Source organism: Dasypus novemcinctus, chromosome 26 (assembly GCF_030445035.2).
Source record: "Dasypus novemcinctus isolate mDasNov1 chromosome 26, mDasNov1.1.hap2, whole genome shotgun sequence".
Lineage (NCBI taxonomy): Eukaryota > Metazoa > Chordata > Mammalia > Cingulata > Dasypodidae > Dasypus > Dasypus novemcinctus.
In genome coordinates this window covers 28,162,554-28,177,221 of record NC_080698.1, presented here as the reverse complement: position 1 = coordinate 28,177,221, position 14,668 = coordinate 28,162,554, and positions in this window count along the sequence as shown.

Below are 14,668 nucleotides of genomic sequence, written 5' to 3'. Positions count from 1 at the left end.
CTACAAGAATGCACACAGTTTGGGGTCTCAGAATATGTTTGGAATGTAAAGAATCAATAAATTGCTAATTTTTCCACCTGGGTTAGCCCACTGAATCCTCAGGGGGTCGAAGCTTGTAGTGCAAATACAATCTAAGCACTTTATTAATTACTCAGGCTACAAGAGGTGAAAGGAGCATGCCTAAACCCAGTTTGGAATTCTTTTATTTACTAGATTCCTGCAGTCACGGGGAAATGTAATAAAAATGCAAATTCTTCACCAAAAAGTTGTGCCCTTTTCACACTGTCCTTGGTGAAGACCAGCCGTTGCTGACTTACATGCTCTGGACTCTGTTTTTTTTAAGTAATTGTCCTTGTTCTAAGAGAATACAAGCTCAAAATCTTGGACCATGATTTCTGAAATTTATGTTCCAATGGCTTGGCACAAAGATAGGAATAAAAGTACACATGCACACACATGCGCGCATGTATGCAAACACGGAAGAACAAAGCAAATGTGGCAAAATGTTAACCTTCTGGTAAGTAAAAGTGAAGAGTTTACGGGATTTCATGGAGCTGTTCTTGCAAGTTTAAGTTTTTTTCAAATAAAAAAGTAAAAAAGCAAAACAAAAAAGTAAGCAAACAATTCCCAGATAAGTGAGTACCGAAGAAGGAGGTTCAACTATCTAAACTTGTAATGTTACTAAGGATTGTTTCAATTTTTTTTCCTTAAATAAAATGTGTCAAAAATAAGAGTGACTATTTTGATATGATGGAAAGCCTTATTTAAATCTTTATTAAATGAATGCCACTTGCTGATGTTGCTTTCCCAGGGTATTTTTCCAGCCATGATGATGGATGATTGCAGATTTAGTCACACAGTGTCAAATGGTTCCCCTCTTTATCAAAACAAGGGCATATAGAGGATGATGAAAATAAAGGTATGCTTTTTTATGATGACTTAGTCTCAGTTTGGCTTTGATTTCTCAGCACTGGACTCTACGCTGCTTGTACTAGCTTCAAATTGTGCTGAGAAAAAGTGCTTAATTAGCACTCAATGCTTATGAAGCCTAACAATTTATTGTAGAGGATTGTACCTTGGAGACCTCTTTATTGATGGACAAACATTCTGTTGTGAGAGTTAATGTGAACTACAGGAGAGACAAAATGGTTTAAGTTATATTGTTAATGCAATATAAATACTAAGATTAGTGTCTGATAATGGTAAATAAATACTGAAATAGGGATACAGATTGATATGAACCGATAAGTGACTTTTGTTACTTTATTCTCATGTCTGGTCTATGTACATTTATATTAAATAAACTGAACTAACAATACTGTTTTTGTAAATTTTTGTGTGGTAAGCACTTAGGGACACTAACACTTCTCCACTTAGAACATTGCCACAATTTATCATCATAAATCTCTGTGTCGGTGTCCAAGCCAAGGCCCTGGACAGAGCCATCAGTATTGTAGTGCTGTCCCATTTCTTTTAAGTCTTTCCTGCCAACTCACATCAATTTGTTTTCACACAAAAAACAGTGAAGTTAGAAATCCTCTTGCTTGAATAAAAATATATGAAAATGGAGAACCATAAATAAAATTTACAGAGTTTAAACTGTTCACTTTAATTCAGAGGATCAACGTACATTTTCTTCAGTCTTTTGGTGTAAGGTTCCACTGTGGGTCTGCTCATTGGAATCCTCCACAATGTTTCTTTCTTAAGCACTGTCCCTAATGCAGAGTCTATGATTTCTAGGTTGAGGTTCTTTAAAGTAGATTAAGAACTTAAAGAGGTTTGAAATCACCTAAATGTATTATCACTCTAAACATTTACAGTCCTCCCTTATCTTGTACAGTTGTCTTTCCTATACCTAAGTTGACAGGAATTTACACAAAAGAGTATCTTTATGGAATAGCAAAGAGACTAACTATTATGACAAACAACTCTTCAAATTCAGTAGCTTAACATAAAAAAGGTTGCCTTTTCCTTCCTATCACTGTGATGTGTGCAGGTGGGGGTGGGGGCAAGTCTGCTCCCCGGGGTCATTCAGAAACCCAGTTTCTTTACCTGTGCTGCACCATCATGTCCTTGGGGAAGGGTTGGCAAAACCACAGCTTATGGGCCAAATCCAGCCCTTGTTCTATTCTGTACAGTCCCAACTAAGATTATTTTTCACATTTTTAAAGGGTTAAAAAAATATATATGTGAAGCCAGAAATATTTTCTATCTGACCTATGATAGAAAAAAGTTTGCCAACCCCTGCCTTAGGCCATCAGACAAGTTTTCTGAATTCTTTGCAGGTACAGCAAGAGAGAGAGGATAGTTTTAAGTGCCAAACCTGGAAATGGAATTCATGATTTTGCCCATATTCCATTGGCCAGAACAGAATCACATGGATTCCCCTTAACTTAAGGGGAGGCTGAGATTGTTGTTTAGTTGTATGTTCAGGAGAAACAAAGATATGGTAAACAAATATAATTTGTCTCTGCCATTTGCAGTCTTTACCAGTCATTTGACTTAAAATAGAAACAAAATCTTCAATTTTCCTGTTTCATTGGATATGATGTTTACATAAACTATATAATTACAACAAGAATATAACTGTCTATAAAGAGCTTTGAAATATTTAACTCACTTTAACCCACAGCTCAATGAAAGGCATCAGGAAGTCATGGGCATCTTAAAGTGGAATTTACTAATCTGGAGAGCTTAGCAAGGTGTGGGTATCAGAGGCATTATGTGTCTCTGATGTCTTAGAGTATGGTTATCCACTAGGAGCAAGTTTGTCCTCCAGGGGACATTTGACAATGTTTGTCACAAATTGGGGGCGAGGGCAGGAAATGCTAATGACATTTGATAGATAGAGGCCAGGAATGTTGCTAAACATCCTGCCATGCTCAGGACAGACCCCACAAGAGAGAATTAGCTGACCCAAAACAGCAATAGTGCCAAGGCTGAGAAACTCCGGATTAGAAAGTGGTGGTTGATCTGGTGAGTTGCTAAGTGGAGGTTGTTAAGGGAGCTCCTATTTTATGTATGTTTGATATGTTAGATATAAAATTAGATCAAACTTTCAAGGAAGTAAAACCTTGGAAATTGTTGAGGTTTCTAAGAATTCATAAATTAACCTACTCTGGGTCCTAAACCAACTCAGAATTAGACAAAGAAACTAGACATAGTTTTTAGTGTTAGCATTAAAATCAACATACTAACTTAATATCTGGTCACACCTAATTGGAGAACTTGACATGAACAAATGGCCAAAGGCGAAATCTGAATGTTTCCCCTCTAATCTGAGTGTGGAGAGAATTGTGTCTGCTTTGCACTAAGAGGGAAGTCAAGAGAGATGGAGAGAGAGAGGTCATGGGAACACAGTATTGTTTAACTCGAAAAATGTCTCCTAGTAGAGAAATGTGGATCATGGATATCAGAGTTTTGCCATCTCATCAACTATAAAATTCTTTTCTAGTAAGACATGTTGAAGAGGTGACAGTTTCAACCTTTCAAATAAAATTTTATTTTATTGGCTGGTAGGAGTATAGGAAGAGGAAAATGTTGGCTCTTCCTCAATCATGGTGAAAAATGTACCTCACCTGTACAGTTCATCTTTTTCTTCTCCCTTCTACCTTTGCTGAGCAAGTTGCAGGCCTTAATTCTCTCATATATATATATATATATATATATATATATATATATATAATGACACCAATTTGTAGGAAGGCTGAAGGTTGACTTAGATTATCTATGGAGACCTCTTAAAATCTTGAGTACATTCTAAAGGATATGGATGATTTCACAAGTGTATGATTTCAGACTTTTGAATGATTAGAAAATGAGGGTGGGAAAGTGGACTTGGCCCAGTGGATGGGGCGTCCGTCTGCCACATGGGAAGTTCAAACCCGGGCCTCCTTGACCCTTATGGAATTGGCCCATGTGCACTGCTGATGCGTGCAAGGAGTGCCGCTGCGTAGGGGAGCCCCACGTACAAGGACTGTGCCCCATCAGGAGAGCCACCCAGCACAAAAGAAAGTGCAGCCTGCCCAGGAATGGTGCTGCACACACAGAGAGTTGATGCAGCAAGATGACACAACAAAAAAGAAACACAGGTTCCCATGCCGCTGACAACAGGAGCAGACAAAAAGAAGAACACACAGCAAATGGACACAGAGAACGGACAACTGGGGCGAGGGGTGGGGAAGGGGAGAGAAATAAATAAAAAATAAATCTAAAAAAAAAAGAAAATGAGGGTGGGAGAAGGCTGTTTGTTACCAGTGTAAACTGAAAAGTTAAGAGTATTTTAGGACATGATTTCAAGCTTTTTTGTGTGCTGTCTTCAGTGGTAGCTGTACCTGTGATTTGGAACTTAGCTGTTCTATTCCCCCAGTTTTCTCTGTTCCTTTGGATTCTGCACAAGTTTATTATTTCTTTGCACGTCCCATCAACTGTAACTCTTATCTTCCAAGTTTATCTTTGCAATGACTCCAGGATTTTTTTCAAGGACATACCGAAGATTGAACCCAGGACCTCATACATGGGAAGCAGGTGCTCAAACACTTAAGCTATATCATCTCCCTTCCAAGATTCTTAACAATCACCTGATATATTTCCATGGTGGGTGCTTTATAGTTATGGGGTAATAAGCATATAAGATTTATTAGAGGACAGGGATTTCAGTCCTAGTTCAGTCTCTTGTTGGCCTAGTAATTTAAAAAAATCTCTTCATTCTTGTAAGTCTCTGTAGTTTTATCTTTACAGTGGGGATAGAAATAGTACTTAATTCTCAAGCCTTTTGCAAAGGCAATATGTGTGAAGATATTTGTAAAATTTGAAGCACATGTGAATGTTAGGTGTTGTTATTAATTCTTCAGCTACTTGCAGCCACTCTCTGGGTCATCATAAAGTCTTCTTTGTTTTGAGGAATTAACATGTAGGAAAGAAAGGGCATCTATTTACCCAATAGTTAGGTTTTATGGTGAAAAACAAACAAGGGTCCCTTTCTACTGCTTGAAACATCCAGATGTGTTTGCCTGATTTATCCAGATGTGTTTCTGAGTTTTGCACCTCAGCATGACTGCTCATCACAAAGCTCTATGCACAGTGAGTGGTAAAACTGGGTCTCTGAGGATGCTGTTTGTTTAGGGGCCCCTTTCTAAGCCATGGTATCTTCTGACAATGTGATTTAATGTCATAGGAACATTCAAAGTCATAATAAGTATCTCTTTAACTCTCAGCTTCAGAACCTATTTGACCTCATTAGAAGGAGTGTCATGAAAATGTGTTTATCCAAAAAGCTTCCTTTTCCCTGCTTCCTTATTAGATAACTGTCAACAATCAAAAACAGCTAAGAAAAACAAACACTGCAATTTTAGCTAGAATTTCTAACCCAGATTTCTAAGTAACTTTCTGATCCAGCAGAATTCTAATGAGTCTCCGAAGGTAGGCTGAAGAGGCAGACCCTAGCTCAGAACAACTCTTTCTAGTCACACTATTGGGCACAAGTGGTTGCCTGGCAACACTGGTCACAGGAAATCCTCATTGCTGCTCCCTCACCTAATGTAATTAAACATAGAATTCCATCCGCCCACTGAGGAATTTGGCAATATATGCTAAAAGAGCCATAAAAAACGTCTATTTTCTTTGACTCTGTAATTCTGCTTTGGGAATTTGTCCTAAAAAAAACAATCTAAAATATGGAAAAAGCTGTATGACCCAAAAATGCTCATTACTGCTTGATGTATAATGTCAAATGGTTGGAAAAAGCATTAATGTCCACCAGTAGGAAAAAAGGTTAAGTAAGTTGAGTTACATGCATTCAATGGAATATTGTGCAACCAAAGAATGCAATAGTTATGAAGCCTTTGTTGAAACACGGAAATACTTATTCTAATGTTAAGTGAAAATGTAGGATTTGCAGATGTAGGTGCACTGTAATTATAATTCTAGACAAACATGTATAAGAAAAACAGAAAGAAATTCACCAGAATGCTAATATCAGTGCTGTGTTGGGCTGGTGAGATCATAGATGATTTTCAAAATTTATTTTTCTCTTTCAAATGATGAATAATATAGTTTTTTCAGTAAAATTTTTTGAAAGATTTAAACCTCTTCAACTGACTTTTGCCCTCATTTCTCTCCTTAGTGCATGATCCAAGCTTACTCCAAATTTGTGAAATTAATCAAGTACTTAATCTAAGGGGAGCCTCAGAACTATGAGGAATGATTAAAGAAGGCATCTCAACACATCCTACATGTAAAAGGAAGTTTCACAAAGATCTGAAAAGGAAAAAAATAAGTGAGAAGGTTAATGGGACGTGTAAACATTATTTTATGGGCTCTAAATAAGTAGAGCAGGCTCTCTTTAACTTCTAGCTTTGGAGAACCAAATATCTCTAACAGAATGATGGCCCTGCATGGGAATGGCTGCCAGGCAATGCTGTGAGCAGATGTGTAAAAGGAGGCATTGTATGGTGGTAGAAAGAGCCCCTGTCTGGGAGTTCTGAGGCTTGGGACCTTTACTCTGACTTGAAAAGTTCTGTGACCTCCACAACTCTCTCAATCTCCCTAAACATGATTCTAAAATGAGGACACTGTTATCTCTAATGTCCTTTCTGGTTTTGAACTTCATTCATTTTATCGTTCATTCACTCAACAATTTTTATAGAGTATCTACTGCATTCCAGGCACTGAGCTAGGTATTTAAGGAAGAGGGAAGCAGATGTGGCTCAGGCAATTGGGCTCCCACCTACTACATGGGAGGTCCCGGGTTTGGTTGCCAGTGCCTCCTAGAAAGGACAAGCAAGACAGTGAGCTGATGCATAGAGCAGATGCAACAAGATGATGAAACAAAGAGACACAAGGAGGAAAAACAATGAAAGACACAGCAGGACAGGGAGCAGAGGTGGCTCAGGTGATTGGGCACCTCCCTTCCACATGGGAGTTCAGTTCCAATGCCTCCAAAAGAGGACGCACACACAACAAACAGACTCAGCAAGTGCAAACAACAAGGAGGATGGGAAAATAAATAAATAAGTAAAAATTTAAAAGTCAGAATGGTTCATAGTCCATAGTTCCTAATATCAAAATGAGCATTTGAAACCTATTTGGGGGATGGGAGAGAGGCAACGGTAGAAAGCATTTGTTTTGAAGCATATTTACAAATCCCAGGACATTTTTTTTTTAAAAAAACAACCATTCCTCTTGCAAAGAGAGGCAAAAGGTTCATTTCCACTTTGTTCATTAGTGCTGATACTATGTTCAGAAAGTTAAAAATCAGTTAGAGAAATTTGGTCTCTGCCTAGAATAGCGGTTCTTAACAAGGGGCCATGAGCTTACATTGAAATTTTTGAAAAAACGTTACTCTTGTGGGGATGTGTTGGTAAGGGTGTGATATATTTATTAACTAATACACAGTACAGTGTGGACTTATTAAGGGGTCTGTGATTTGCCCTTGACTAGCAAACGGGTCCGTGGAACAAAAAAGGTTAAGAACCCATGGCCTAGAAGAACCCATGTTCTAATCATTTGAATGAAATCATGAAGATTCAATAAAAGATGGATATAATAACCTAGTTGGAGATAAATACCCTGTATCTTGAATTTGGATGCCTTATTATATCTTGGTTCTGTCCCTTTCTTATTACAACTATTTACATATTCATTACCCAAACAGACTGTAATTCTAAACCTTTTCAAATTTCCTTCTAAAAGAGGGAGAGGAGAATATTCACAGTCTGGCTAAGATTTACCACCCGGTGCCAAACGCAGACCTTTATTTGATGTTGACATAAAACTAGACAGAAACACCCACTAGTCAAATACCATAATGTGAACTTTGCTAGGAACCATAAGTCTGTACATAAGTCAGTCAGTAACTTGTAAAGCCCTAACATAGTTTCTTTTTCTTCATTTATTACTGAGTCCTTCTATATACCTAGCCCTTCTCTTAATAAAAACAGCTATATAGTAAACCAGATATTTACTGTAACTGGGATCTTTGTAAAGCACTCTACATACATTATATGATTTTTAATCCTTACAAAACCATATGGGATAGGCACCAATAAATAAATGAGAAAATAAGAATTAGCTGAAGAAAGCATAATAATAGCAATATGGAGTATATTTGGAAAGATAGAAATTTATATAATTTTAAAATTAAACAATATGAAAATATAAATTTTGACTTCATGCACAACATCCAAAATTATGACAATCATTCTTGTAGTGGGCACAGTGCTCTGCTGCAGAGATACCCTTTAGAGTTTACTCACCCAGATGCTGGGAATAAGTGAGATAACAGCCCTCAAGAGAATCTCTCTCTAGAGCCAGGGTTCTTAACCTTTTTTGTTCCATGGACCCCTTTCCCAGTCAGGCTCAAACCATGGACCCCTTACTAAGTCTACACTGTACTGTGTATTATTTAATAAATATACCACACCTGCACCAACACATCACCACAAGAATAATGCCTTTTTTTTTCATCAAAAATTCAAGCTGACAGACCCCTTGTTAAGAACCTCTGCTCCTGAGATTGCCTCAGCTCAAGAGAGCTGCTCTGCTCAAGACCATACCCCTTTCCTGGGGCAGCCAGCTTCCAAGGACTGGTTGAAAGAGGAATCTGAAAACCTGGCCTCTTTGCCCTTACTTGGGATAACCTAAAAGAGCTATACCAGCTCCAGAGCATTCTGTGGGGGTTGACTTGGGCCTTTCTTCTGACTGTATTCTTTTCTTCTCCTGTAGCTATTGATCCCAACATTATCTCTTAACAAACCTCTAGCATGCTTGTCTCCACCGAGGGTCTGTTTGCCAGGAATCCAACCTGTAACAACTCCAAATTAAAAATCTGTAAATTTTCTGTAACCTAAAGCTTCTTTGAAGATAAAATAGAAAAAATAAGACACTGGGGGAATATACAGAAAAAATTGTCACTGTATATATAAGACAACAGATCTTATAGTGATGAAAGACAATGTCTAAAAATTTTTTATTTCAATTTTTAAAATTTTAAAAAATATTTTGTTATTTTAAAAACTATTATTATTTCATTTTCTTATTAATTTATTTGGCCATTATGCTGGCTTCATTTTTGGAGAGGTTTTAGATCACAGAAGAGTCACAACTGTGGCAGGGGAGCATCACTGGTGTGGGATGTCAGTGGTGGGGAGGAGTACACCTGGAGCATGCCTCTAAGGCATATGAATATGTTCAAGTACTCATGGGGCATTGTCTTGATGGGTGGAGACCCACACAATAACACAATAAAACAAAATAACACAATAAAAGAATATTGAATTCCCATCCAGGGGAGTCCTGGTACATTTTCTAATAGAATGGCAAGAATACCCTGAATACAAAGGCAGGGCTTGGTGAAGGAAGACAGACCATTACACTAGGCCCTTGATATTGATGATTGTACTTATGAACCTTTTCTTATGAAATTTAAACTTAGCCTAGTCTTAGATATTGCCTAAGAGTTATCTCACCAAAGCCTCCTTGTTGCTCAAAGGTGGCCTCTCCCCACGCCAAACTCATCATAAAAATGCACTACCTGCCCTCCTGGTGTGGGACATGACTCCCAGGGATGAGCCTCCCTGGCATCAAGAGATTATTACCAAGTGCCAACTAGCAATGCATCCAGAAAAAGACCTTGACCAAAAGGGGGAAATATTAAATACAAGCAAGTTTTTATGGCTAAAGAGATTTCAAAGTGAGTGGGAAATCATTCCAGAGGTTATGTTTATGCATGTTTCAGCAGGATCTCATTGATTGCTGCAGTAAATACTACCTAAAATAATGGGGCTCCTAAGGGCTCTAGAGACATCCAGACACTATAAGCAGGACAGACAAGCTCAGGAATTCATCACCCTGTCAATGGGCCTTACTCTGGAATTTATCCTCCCCAGTATAACAGATTTAGACTTATTTATTTATTTATTTATTTATTTATTTATTTATTTATTTATTTATTTTAAAGCTCTCTAGATGGTTTTTTTTTTCAGATTTTTAAAAAATTTCTCACCCCTCCCCACCAATTGTCTGCTCTCTCTTGTCCATTCACTTGTGTGTTCTTCTGTGTCTGCTTGCATTCTTGTCAGCAACACCAGGAATTTGTGTCTCTTTTTTTTTTTTAGTTAGGCCAATAATTTTATTGAGAGAGGGAGGGAAGAGAAATGGGAGAAAATAATAGATCATGGGTCCCAGGTAGAGAGGAAGGGACTGAAAAGTGATAAAGAGGACTGAGTTACAACTACAAATTCCCCATTCTAGATTAAAAATGCCCAGGTTTTACTTGCAAGTTGATCCATGCAGGAGGACGTGGCAAGAGCAGGGGAGAAAAGGCAGGAACAGGGCAGGATGGGCACTGGGACTGGCACCAGGACAGGTTGACGACTAGAGAGCAAGGGTCTTTGTGCTTGCTTTTTAAACCAGTAATCATCTTTTGCTAATGGCAGGGGAGGAGTTCAGCTCTTTGCTGTTTTGATTGATTACCCCACCCATCAGTCCCCCAGGAGGGCCCAGTGATAAAGTCCTTGGGGAATAGCTGGGCTTCTCCTGGCTTCTGGAGGAAATCTTGTTCTGAATGGCAGCATCGTGTGTGTGTGGGGTCTTCCAGCAGCATCTTGGGGATATTGGTGTCCATGTGGACTCGTTGCCAGGTTCCAGATGCATCTATTAATTCCCTATCTTTCTGGCTGGCTTCACTTGTGTGAGCTTCTGTCCAAATGACCTTTCTTTTTTTTTTTTTTTTCACTTTCAATGTTTTTTTTTTAATATTTATTATTATTATTTTTTAATTACATTAAAAAAATATATATGAGGTCCCATTCAACCCCACCGCCCCCGCCCCCCACTCCCCCCACAGCAACACTCTCTCCCATCATCGTGATACATCCATTGCACCTGGTAAGTTCATCTCTGAGCATCACTGCACCCCATAGTCAATGGTCCACATCATAGCCCAGACTCTCTCACGTTCCATCCAGTGGGCCCTGGGGGGATCTACAGTGTCCCGTAATTGTCCGTGAAGCACTATCCAGGACAACTCCACGTCCCGAAAACGCCTCCACATCTCATCTCTTCCTCCCGTTCCCCACACCCAGCAGCCCCCATGGCTACCATTCCCACACCCATTTCACATTTCCTCTGTGGACATTGGATTGGTTGTGTCCATTGCACACCTATGTCAAGTGAGGGCTTAGATTGCACATGGGTACTGGATGCACTCTTCCCGCTTCTAGTTGTAGACACTCTAGGCTCCATGCTGTGGTGGTTGACCTTCTTCAACTCCATGTTAGCTGAGTGGAGTAAGTCCAATAAGTCAAAGTGTAGGAGCTGAAGTCTGTTGAGGCTCTGGGCCTGGGTGTCATATTATCAGTCCAGAGATTCAAATCCCCTACATATATCTTAAACTCAGCACCAAATACAATTCCAATAAAGTAGCATGCAAGTCTTGTGAAAAGAGATCCCCTCTGAGTCCATTTCCATCATGCAGAAACACCAGCTCCAAAGAAGGGCCATCTGTCATGGCAGTGAACCCCTTCTGCCATGACCATAGAACCTGTGGGTCTCTTTATCCCTCAAAAGAACCAATACCTGGGGTTGTATCTACCTTATCTGTCTCTTAGACTCTGTTCAGTTGTACATAGGGATATTCCTTCTGACAACCTCCAGACTCTTTTTTAGAGACTCACAGCCTTATAATCTCATTTCTCCTTTCCATTTCCCCCTTACATTAGGTCAAACCGCTTCCCGAAGTCATGTTATTATATGTAGACAGGTATATTCTGCTGTTCCGCATTGAATCTTTAATTCAAGGTCATTTTCTAGTTGCTTCTTCAGCTGGTATGTGGTAGTGATCCCTCGGTGCCAGGGAGGCTCATCCCCGGGTGTCGTGTCCCACGCTGGGGGGAATGCATCACATCTACACGCTGAGTTTGGCTGTGAGAGTGGCCACATTTGAGTAACATGAAGGCTGTCAGGAGGAAACCCCCAGGCACAATGCTACTCTAGGCCTTGTTCTTATTGCAGGTGCATAGGCTCAAAAGTGTAGCCATTAGTATCAAGAGCCCACTGTTGGGCCCTCCTTCCTTCCTAGTTCTTGCCGTTGCACCTGGAAGATTGCTGCTGCTCTCCCAGGGCCCACAACAGTGACCCCCCAGCCAGGAGCCCAGTACCCCCCCAGCTGTTGTTTTTAATTGTTTCCACTATGAGTATATATAGACATTACCATATACCCTGGGCATATGCCCTGTATAACTCCCTGTCAACCATATATATCCTGTCAATAACATCCCATATCAGTATTCCTCCGCTGCCATTGTTGAACCACTCTGTGATCCAAAACTTCCCGTAAAGTGAATCCCAACATAATGTCAGCTTCAGAAGAGTCTTAGATCACCAAAATTCATATATACAATATACAGTATTTCCCCAGATCCACCATAAAACCTTTTCCCTTCCACAGCAATAATCTTTTAACTTATTCATATCATATTTCCTGAAACTGATGTACAGATTCTGAAACTCTAGTTTTCAAACAAGGTAACATTTGTGCTTACTATGTGGTCCATACTTTAGGTTGTACAGTTTTCTAAATTTTTTAGTTATCCTATGTTTTGTCTTATGGTTTTCATTATTAGTCTGTCGTCCCCTATATGTTTTTGGTGTAATATTAGCTGTTTTATATTCATCCTCGTGTACTCTCACATAACTCCTCTTTTGCCCCCTTATTTACCTTTGTTCTATCCATTGCACGTCCATTTTCCCCTCCCCTTAGGGCCCACAATGCCTGCCAATCTAATGCCCTGGGAGCCGTCCTTTCTCACGAGAGATACAGTTCTCTCTATTCGACGGCATTAGTCTTCCCCAGGATATGGGTCCACCCCACCCAATGGTAGAACCCACCTTGGCAAAATGAGCCTTCAGCTATTCCCTCCGGAGTCCGTCCCGCATCAGACCATACCCCCTGAGCGTCCTAACCAGGTGACCCTCCTATTTATACTTTGATACGTTTTACTCAACATTTAGTTCTCAACGAACTTCTGGCACTCTCCCATGTTTGTATGTTGCCCCTCCCTCCCACCTATTTCTTGGACCATATTACCCCTCTTCCCATCCCCAGCCCCCCTCAAACCCAGAAAACCCCACCCGAAGGTAACCCCTTGCCCCCATTTTGTCCCTTCTTTGTGCTCATACTTACCCCCAGCTCATCACAGATTCCACCCCTACAGACATTAACTCACATCCTTCCTCCACCCCCCGATTTCCAGTAAGCCACTTATCCAGACTCTAGCTCTCTGAGGCAGTTAACTTATTTCATATCATTGAGGTCATATAGTATTTGTCCTTCAATGCCTGGGTTGCTTCACTTAACATAAGATTCTCAAGGTTCATCCATGTTATCACGTGCGATTGTAGTGTATTGGTTCTTACAGCTGAGTAGTATTCCATTGTGTGTATATACCACATTTTATTGATCCACTCATCTGTTGATGGACTTTTGGATTGATTCCAACTTTTGGCGATGGTGAACAATGCTGCTATGAACATTGGTGTACATATATCGGTTTGTGTCCTTGTTTTCAGATCTGATGGGTATATACCCAGCAGTGGTATTGCTGGGTCATATGGCAAATCTATGGATAATTTTTTGAGAAACTGCCAAACTGTCCTCCAGAATGGTTGGATCCTTCTGCATTCCCACCAGCAATGAATGAATGTTCCCCTTTCTTCACATCCTCTCCAGCATTTGTATTCTACTGTTTTTTTCATGGCTGCCAATCTTATGGGAGTAAGATGGTATCTCATTGTAGTTTTGATTTGCATTTCCCTGATAGCTAGGGATTTGGAGCATTTTTTCATGTGCTTTTTAGCCATTTGTATTTCTTCTTTGGAGAAGTGTCTGTTTAAATCTTTTTCCCATTTTTTAAATGGGTTGTTTATCTTTTTGTTTTCGAGATATATGAGTTCTTTATATATGCAAGTTATAAGTCTCTTATCAGATATATGGTTGCCAAATATTTTCTCCCATTGTGTGGGTTCCCTTTTTACTTTCTTGACAAACTCCTTTGAGGTGCAGAAGGCTTTAATTTTGAGGTAGTCCCATTTATCTATTTGTTCTTTTGCTGCTCGTGCTTTTGGTGTGATATTCATGAAGCCATTTCCTATTACAAGGTCCTGTAGATGTTTCCCTACACTGCTTTCTAAGGTCTTTATGGTCTTGGCTCTTATATTTAGATCTTTGATCCATCTAGAGTTGATCTTTGTATAAGGTGTGAGATGGTAATCCTCTTTCATTCTTCTACATATGGCTATCCAGTTCTCCAGGCACCATTTGTTGAATAGGCCATTCCCTCCCAGTTGAGAGGGTTTGGTGAGCACTTAATCTTATGGAGTTTCCCTTGTATGTGATGGTTTTCTTTTCTCTTGCTGCTTTTAGAATTTTTTCTTTGTCTTGAGCATTGGATAATTTGACAAGTATATGTCTTGGGGTGGGCCTGTTGGGGTTTATGACCAGTGGAGTGCGCTGTGCTTCTTGGATATGTACATCTGTCTCTTTCAGTAGATTTGGGAAGTTTTCATTCATTATTTCCTGCAACACTCCTTCTGACCCCTTTCCCTTCTCTTCTCCTTCTGGAATGCCTATAATACGTATGTTTGAGCATTTTGCGTTATCATTCAGGTC